The following is a 9463-nucleotide window of genomic DNA, read 5'->3' on the forward strand; positions in this document are numbered from 1 at the left end:
GTCTCATATTTTTCTATACTTGTAGCACCACTCATTGAGTTGGTGAGAAACCATGTTCTCTCATGGGAAGATGCCCGGAAAAGGGGTTTTCAGGCCTTACCCTACTCAAACATACCCAACACCACTAATATATATGTTTTTATTCTTTTTACAAGTGTCGAGGGAAGAAGCCCAGAGTTTCAAGAACCTCTGGATTTGAGGTCAAATCCTTTTCAAGGGGGAGTAGATGATGCAATCCTACCCCCCAAGGGTATTGGATAAAAGACTACAAGAAGATTGAGCCAAAGATGCAAGAGAAGGCCCTAGGGTTCTTATGAGCCCTAGGGTAGATTTTGGGCCCATGGGCTAAGTCTGTGTCCACTTTTCCTTGTAAATATTAGAATAGGTTTTCCTTCTTTTGGGCCTTTTATTTTGGCCATTTTTAGGTTTGTAGGATACCCTACAAATTAAGGGCACCATACCCTTCAAGTTAAGGGTACCCTAGTAGTATAAGGTTTTAGCCTTGTATTTCAGGGCATTTTGAGTAGTCCTTGTAGTAGGGACTTTTGTTGTATTTTCATGTATTTTGGGGAGGGGTGTGTGTTCCCGTGGGGGTGAGCTTAGCTATTGGAGGGTTGTAATACTTGCTCCCCAAGGAAGCTTCTCAAGGAAGCTTTCTTCCTTCATGTATTTTGGCATGGGGGTGAGCTTTGCTATTGGAGGGGTGTAACACTAGCTTCTAAAGGAATCTTCTCAAGGAAGTTTCTTAAGTAAGCTTCTCAAGGAAGCCACCTAGGCTATAAATAAAAGCATGTGTAACACTTGTGGTAACTTGGATGAATAAGAGTCTTGTGAGACACAAAGTTCAACTTCTCTCCCTCTCTTTCCTTCATTCCCATGCCATTTTTTTTTATCTCCCTCTCTCATTCTCTTCCTCCATTGAAGCTTCCTCTCTAAGCTTCTTATCCAAGATACTCTCTTGGTGGTGAAGCTTCTTCCTCCATGGCTTATTCCCTAGTGGATGGCACCTCCTCTCACCTCTTATCCTTTATCTTCCATTGCAACTCCATGGTTGAAAATCACCATTGAAGGACCTCACTAAAGCTCAAAGATCCAGCCTCCATAAAAGCTTCCGTCAATGATGGTCTTTTACATGTATGTGGATGAAAAATGGGAGTGATTGCCACATACAGATACTGTACACCGATCCCTAAGCTCCCAACTCAAAAAACATAGTCTCGGAGCCCGTCAGGCGTAGTAAAGTGAGGCTTGTGACTTGCTCGCGCCAAATTAGTGCACCAAATGGCGGGTAGTCACCACTCGCTAATTCCCTTAGGTTCTTCGAACCTCTCTATCCACTACACCCCAGTGTATCTCTATCCATCAATCACTTTCTCAACATAATCTCACTTTTTCGCAAATGAAATAGAACCATTGGTTCCTTACGCTCCATCAATTCCTCTTGACTTTTTCCCCTGTATCGCTGTATAGCCCTTGTGCTACGTGCATCAACAAACTTGTACATCCAAAAAAAATGAGAAAGAGAGAGGGAAAGAGAAAGAGATGAGGCTCAAACCTATGTACTACTCTTAGGGAGCCAATCGTGGCCCCTTAAGCGGTAGAAACCACTTTTCACACAAAACAATCAGACAACATAACAGTTGTAATTACAACCATCTAACAAGCATAACAAACAATTTACCGAGGGTCGAACACCCTTGAACCCAAACCACAGTGCACACAAATAGAATAGCAATATACAGATATAGCAAAGTGTAAATCCACATACCACATATATATTTTGCTAGAGTTCACACTCTGCCGGTCTTACCATTCAATAATAAAAATAATAATATACATACGTCTTCTAAATTCTATCAGCAGAAAATCACCACAATTTAGGACATACAACAATCATCAGGTTTGGCAATTTATCTCGATGATTATATAGGAAATTAATCAATAGTTCCAGAATAAATAATCCTAAGGCAACTTTATCTACAGGCACAAATTCCTATGTTAAGTCTTTTACTGTCTAAAATTACTCTATCACTCAATTTTACTAGGTTTTGCTCTTAAATTTATTTTCAGTGTTCTAGGTGTTCCGAAAATTGAATCTTCATGAATTTTATGTTACCTTACATTTTCTCACCTAAAAAAGTCATTTGTGAAGTCAAATCTTTAAGAAACACAATCCATGTTGAAACTACAAGAAAAACACTTAAGAGGGAGAGGGGGGTTGAATAGTGTTGTCGCAACCTACCCTTCGGCAGGAGGGCGACGCGGGGCTCGCGGGTGCGTCTTCCATGGGAAGAAAATGCGTGGAGTCGCCACCAACGTTTATTCGAGGAAAACGTCGGAAAAATCGGAAAAGGTGTGGTCTACGAACTTTAAGTGTGAAAGGTTCGGGAGTTGTATTTACGCACGGGGAAGGTATTAACACCCATTGGCTAGAAGACTCCAAGTAGATTGGGCTAGAGATCCAAGGAAAGGCCCTAGGGTTCTCATGAGCCTTAGGGTAGATTTCGAGCCCATGGGCTAAGTATGAGCCCGCTTATCTTTGTAAATATTAGAATAGGTTATTCCTTCGTCTAGGCCTTGTATTTTGGCCATTCTAGTAGTATAGGGTTTTAGCCTTATATTTCGGAGCATTTTGAGTTGTCTTTGTAATAAGGACTTTTTTTTTTGTTATTTTCATGTTTTTTGTCATGGGCGTGAGCTTAGCTATTATAGGGGGTGTGTAGCTAAGCTCTAGGTTCTCATCTCAAGGAGGTGAGCTTAGCTATTAGAGAGGTATGTATAGCTAAGCTCTAGCTTCTTAAGGAATCTTCTTAAGGAAGCTTCTCAAGGAGGTGAGCTTAGTTATGAGAGGGGTATGTGTAGCTAAGCTCTAGCTTCTCAAGGAAGTTTTCTCAAAGAAGCTTCTCAAGGAAGTTTTCTCAAGAAAGCTTCTCAAGGAAGCTACCTAGTCTATAAATAGAAGCATGTGTAACACTTGTTGTAACTTTGATGAATGAAAGTCTTATGAGATACACTTCAAAGTTCCACTTCTTTCCCTCTTTTATTCCTTCAATTTCGTGCTCCCCCCTTCTCTCTTTCTTTTCCTCCATTAAAGCATCCTCTTCAAGCTTCTTATCCAAGGCAATTCTTGGTGGTGAAGCTCCTTCTTCCTTGGCTTATTCCCTAGTGGATGGTGCCTCCCCTCTCCTCTTCTCCTTTGCCTTCTGCTGCATCTCCATGGTGAAAAATCACCATTGAAGGACCACATTGAAGCTCAAAGATCCAGCCTCCATAGAAGCTCCACAAGCAAGCTTCCATCAAGTGGTAATCAGAGCACAAGAGCTTCAAGTAGGTGCTCCTTAAACCTCCATTAATTTTTTTTCTTTACCTTCTCTTCCATTGTTGTTTCTTCATTTTTCTCCATGTATCTCCTCACATGTCTTGTTCTAAATGTTGTTAACATGATTCTTTAGAGTTTCCACCGATTAAACTTGCTATAGAAGTTAGATTTGATTTTCTATGGTTCAAATTTCTTGTTCTTGTTCTTGAACCATGAATTGTGTTGAGTTTAGGTTCCTTTGAGTTTTGTCTTGTTATTTTTTGTGGCTGAAACCTAAACCATAAAATTCTTACAAAAATATTAAAGTAGAAGAAAACCTCAAAAATCTAGAGTGACTTGTTCACCTATTGTAGTTTTGTCATAGAAGTCATGTCTAGTCATGAAACTTGTCACATAAGATTTCTTATGTTGTGCTGAATTTTATTTTCTTGTTTCTTTGTCTAACTCATTTGTTCATGAGTGTATGAAATTCTTTTAGCCTATTATTTGATTTGAGTCAAATCTTTCATTTTAATTAGTCCTTAACATGTTCATGCAAAATTCTTAGAGAGTCTTTGATTGTGAACCTTTTCTTGAACTTTTAGGTTTCTTTATGATTGTGTCTATTGTGAATTTGAGTTTTGGTGATTGAATTGCTGGCTGAAATGTTGATCCTAAGTGAATATTGAACTCTGAAAACTGTGGTAAACAATCCTAGTGAGTTCAACATACATAGGAAGGTTGAAAGTAAGCCCAAGGCAATCAATATACTATGCTTAAAGAAACAAATCGCTGGTGCTGGCAGCTTGGACATACAAACTTGTAAAACTTACTGAGAATTGGTTACTTCGAATTTTGAGTTGAAATTTTTACTGAAATTTCTAGACATCTGGAAAAAAGTTATAAAAAAAGAAACAAGTGATTTGGATAAAAGGAAAAAATACGAAAAATCGCACAAGTTGGCAGGAAAATCAGTATCCAGAAAAAAAAAGGTGAAAGGGAAGGGTGCTTGTTGTTTTGGCTCAAAATTTATTCTATAATTGGAAATTTCAATTCAAAATTAGTGTGAAGACAAGTGCCAAAGCTAGAGTTTTGTTGAGTCTTTTTTTTTCAGTTTTTTTTACTCTACTCTAGAGCCATTCTAAGTTTCTCTTTGAGTCCTAGCTTGCTTCTATGTCCTTTTCATTGCTTTAATTGTTGAATAATCCTTGAAAAATTGTCTTGTTAAAACTCCATTGGTTTAGCTTTCATTTCATTTTTTTTTGTCTTTGGTTATTGCTTGTCTCTTTGTTTCCTTGTTTGTGGGTTGCCATATAGGGAATTGGAAGGAGGATTGGTGCCATCCCTTGAAGAATTTGAGTCCAGAAGCAAGGGGCCAACCACCTTAAGAGCTATTGGACTAAGAAGCACTCCAAATTGAGTGAATCACCAAAGAGAGAACAACCACCAAAATTGAGGACCGTTTTGTAATTTTGTAATTTGCAATTTAATTACCTTCATTGCTTTCAAGTTTTTGTAACAAAAAGGCCTTTCATTGGAAGTGTGTTGGGAGCCTCCAATAGGTTACCAAACTTCCATTTGTGCGTAATAATTTTAGGCAATTTTTACTTAGGATAGTGAGTGTTTTGTTGGAAACCTTGAATGTGGTCATCCAAACACTCTTAGGATTCACCTAGTTTACATTTCTTGCTTACTTTCATAGCTTATTTCTTTTACCTTCCATTGTCAAACCGCCTAGATAGCTTGCATTTTACCAATTAGTTTTTTTTTTTACCTTATCTTTCACACCTCTTTTAGTGTTTATTTGGCTAGTTTCAACCATAGTTTCTTTTACCTTTTGTTTTTAAACCTCCAACAAGAAAGAACCACAACTTAGGAACCAACATGAGTCATCATTCATCTAGTGTTAATGGCGAGGGTACTAGTCATAAAGACCCTTTATCTAGAATCTTAGATGAGTTGAGTTCCCTCAAGTTATGGAAAGAAAAACAAGAGAGAAAAGAAAAAGGAAAAAAAAGAGTCGAAGAAATAAGTCAAGATGAAAGAAAGAAAATAAGAGAGGAAGAAAGAAGAAAAATAATGAAAGAAATGAAAAGAGAAAAACATGCCTCCAATAGTAGTCATAACTCTTGCAAGAGCCTAAGTGAAGAACTTCGTGACTATTACGAAGGAAGGCATAGGTCACATCTTAGACCTCACTCCCATAGAAGAGAAAAGGAAAGAAAGCCTCAAGAGGCTAACATTAACCTCTCATACTTCCATGGGAAGGACAATGTAGAGGCTAACTTAGATTGGGAAATAAGGGTAGAACAACAACTTAAAAAGAAGTCTACTTCAAAATCTTATGGCTCTCACTCTTATCCAAAGAAAGACCAAGGTCAAGGCATCTTAGGGGTGACACCTCCTAAGCCCAAAGATGATAAGGGGAAGGCAATAGAAAAGCAAGCCCCTAAGGCTAGTATGCAAGAGAAAACTAGCTCTATAAAGTGCTTTAAATGTCTTGGAAGAGGACACATTACTTCTCAATGCCCCACCACAAAAACCATGATTATGAGGGGCCAAGACATTTATAGTAGCCAAGATGAGGCTACTACTTCACCTTCCTCTAGTGAAAGTGAAGAAGCAAAAGGGGAAGAATCTAGTGAAGAAATCTACCCCCAAGAAGATGGACAACCATTAGTGGTTAAAGAGAAGTGTAAGGAGGTAAGTGTGTCCTCCAAGAGGTTAGCTAAGAAGGAAACTCATTTTACAATAAAGACAAACATTAAAGAAACTTTCCCTCTTAGACAACCTCCATATTTTCTCTTTTGTAAAAAGACACTTGCTAGCATTGCCACACCTCTTGGGCTTGAGTTTATTCCTCAAGTAAAGAAGTTGTTGGATGAGGGTTTGGTTCGCAAGAGCTTAAATCCTTGTGCTTTTTTGGTGCCCAAAATAGGTATTATTAGGCACCAAGTCCCTAAAATAGGTAGTATGATGAATGTTTTGAGTGGTGCAACCCTCTTTTGTAAAATCACTCGTACACCTAACATCTTCATGGTGTGTGTACATAGGGACCCATTAGGTAGGTTTGTTCTTATTTTTAGTTTCAATACAAACTTAGGTACTCATATGGGACACCTTAGGTTTGTCATACTTTTTGGTAGGAATAATCAATATGAAAATACAGAAAAAGGTATGTTTTATTGCGTTACTTTTCTTAATTTTTCAAATAGTGATCAACGGGTTCCCATGAACCCTAAGAGAATAAAGGTCATTCCTGAGTGGCTCACTCCACCAAGTATAAGAAAAATTTGGGGCTTCCATGACTTAACAAACTTTTACAAAAGGTTTGTCCCATATTTTTCTATACTTGTAGCACCACTCATTGAGTTGGTGAGAAACCATGTTCCTTCATGGGAAGATGCCCAGGAAATGGGTTTTCAGACCTTACCTTACTTCAACATACCAAACACCACTAATACATATGTTTTTGTTCTTTTTACAGGTGTTGAGGGAAGGAGCCCAGAGTATGATGAAACTCGGGATTTGAGGTCAAATCCTTTCCAAGGTGGAGGGAATGATGCAATTCTATCCCGCAAGGGCATTGGCTAGAAGACTCCAAGTAGATTGGGCTAGAGATCCAAGGAAAGGCCCTAGGGTTCTCATGAGCCTTAGGGTAGATTTCGAGCCCATGGGCTAAGTATGAGCCCGCTTATCTTTGTAAATATTAGAATAGGTTATTCCTTCGTCTAGGCCTTGTATTTTGGCCATTCTAGTAGTATAGGGTTTTAGCCTTGTATTTCGGGGCATTTTGAGTTGTCTTAGTAATAAGGACTTTTTTTTTTGTTATTTTCATGTTTTTTGTCATGGGGGTGAGCTTAGCTATTATAGGGGGTGTGTAGCTAAGCTCTAGGTTCTCATCTCAAGGAGGTGAGCTTAGCTATTAGAGAGGTATGTGTAGCTAAGCTCTAGCTTCTTAAGGAATCTTCTTAAGGAAGCTTCTCAAGGAGGTGAGCTTAGTTATGAGAGGGGTATGTGTAGCTAAGCTCTAGCTTCTCAAGGAAGTTTTCTCAAAGAAGCTTCTCAAGGAAGTTTTCTCAAGAAAGCTTCTCAAGGAAGCTACCTAGTCTATAAATAGAAGCATGTGTAACACTTGTTGTAACTTTGATGAATGAAAGTCTTATGAGATACACTTCAAAGTTCCACTTCTTTCCCTCTTTTATTCCTTCAATATCGTGCTCCCCCCTTCTCTCTTTCTTTTCCTCCATTAAAGCATCCTCTTCAAGCTTCTTATCCAAGGCAATTCTTGGTGGTGAAGCTCCTTCTTCCTTGGCTTATTCCCTAGTGGATGGTGCCTCCCCTCTCCTCTTCTCCTTTGCCTTCTGCTGCATCTCCATGGTGAAAAATCACCATTGAAGGACCACATTGAAGCTCAAAGATCCAGCCTCCATAGAAGCTCCACAAGCAAGCTTCCATCAACAAGGGACGGCAGTCTTTAATCGAGTGTGCAAATATGACTTCAATTTGTTTTATTTTCCCTTTTACGTTTTTTTTGTCTTTTTATGCCTTTTGTATTTTTTATCTTTTTGTGGTCGACAAGGGTGTTTCCCTTGCTCTTGCGTATTCCTCAATTGTGATAACGAAATCAGACCTACGTAGTTCTTCCAGAACTGAACGTTGGTTAAGTTGTTTTTATCTTTTTTGCAAGATATATTTTGGCTAAACAAAAGGTCATGTAAAGTGCTGGACCATTAAACGATCTTTTGATTTTGAAAGGAGAGAAACGTTAAGGCGTTGGACCATTAACGATCTCTTGTTTTTGAAAGGAGAGAAACGTTAAGGCGTTGGACCATTAACGATCTATTGGGGTGGTCGACAAAAGCAGGGCTTTTGCTCCTACGTATCCTCAATTGCGATGAGGAAATCAGACCTACATAGTTCTTGCAAAAGCGGTAAAGTTATGGGTTGATTTTATGCTTTTGAACGGTCCATGTTAACCGATAAAAGCAAAGAGGACCATTTAAGGCGTTGGACCTTAAAACGGTTTTTAGTGATTTTTGCGGACAAAGCTTGATTTGTGAGTTGATTTTAGCCATAGTTTCACTTTGGTTATTAGTCAATTGATCCAAGGAAACAGCTTAAACGATCGGTTAAAGCTCATTAAAAACGGAAGAAAAGAAACCGAAAGTGAACGAAATAAAGATGAAAGCCAAAAAAACAAGAAATGAATTGAAAGTCTCGGATTCAAAAACTTACCCGTTGAAGAACGAAGAACGGATGAAGAACGGTGAAGAACGACATAAAACCTTCACGGATTTGCTCACGGAAACGTCTCGGAAGTGTTACGGAAGCACCTCGGCTTGGATTTTCTCACAGAAACAATTTTTTTCACCCAAAATAGCTCAAAGCGGTCAAGCGAAGGTTGCATGCCACCAAACAAATGGTCCCCAGACGAAATTAGGGTATGATAAGTGTGTATATCAAAGATAAAGACTTTTTGTGATAACAAGAATAATATGGATAATACTGTGTTAAACATTGGTTGACCATTGAGTATAAAAAGAATATGAAGTGAAGAGTAGAATGGTCGTCCAGTGATAGATCAAAGGTTCTTAAAACAATTTTTCAAATAAGCACTTGGTGTAAAGTGATGTTAGAAAATATAATATGAACACTCAATAAAACTTTATGGAGAGAAGTACAAACACTTGGTTTTATGTTGGTTCGCTCAACCTGAGTTACGTCCAGTTCTCCTTTACTAATGAGGAAAGGATTTCACTAATCAAAACTGATTACAAAATAGGTATTCTAACCTGCCAATCCTGGCTTTACAAGTATTCTTAACACCACTTCTGGTATCTTCTTAGACTCCCTCGGAATCTAAGTACCTAAGTATTTTTTTTAACACTAAACCACTCCTGGCTTTCACAAACATATGTTTGATTAAATATAAATATTCTTATCACTCAAAGAGTGAATATATAATTAAGCACAAATACAAAACTACTTTGCTTCGGAAAGGATAAACAATGTATATTGTTTAGTGTTCTTAGCAGAGTTTCACTTCAAGTATTTTTCTTGTGCTCTTGTTCTATCTTTTTCACTTTTTTTTCATCAGTAGCTTCATTAAGGGAGACATCTTTTTATAGAATTCAGAGAAGTATCCGTTTTGGGATCTATGTC

The sequence above is a fragment of the Glycine soja genome, chromosome 5 (genome assembly GCF_004193775.1).
Source record: "Glycine soja cultivar W05 chromosome 5, ASM419377v2, whole genome shotgun sequence".
NCBI lineage: Eukaryota > Viridiplantae > Streptophyta > Magnoliopsida > Fabales > Fabaceae > Glycine > Glycine soja.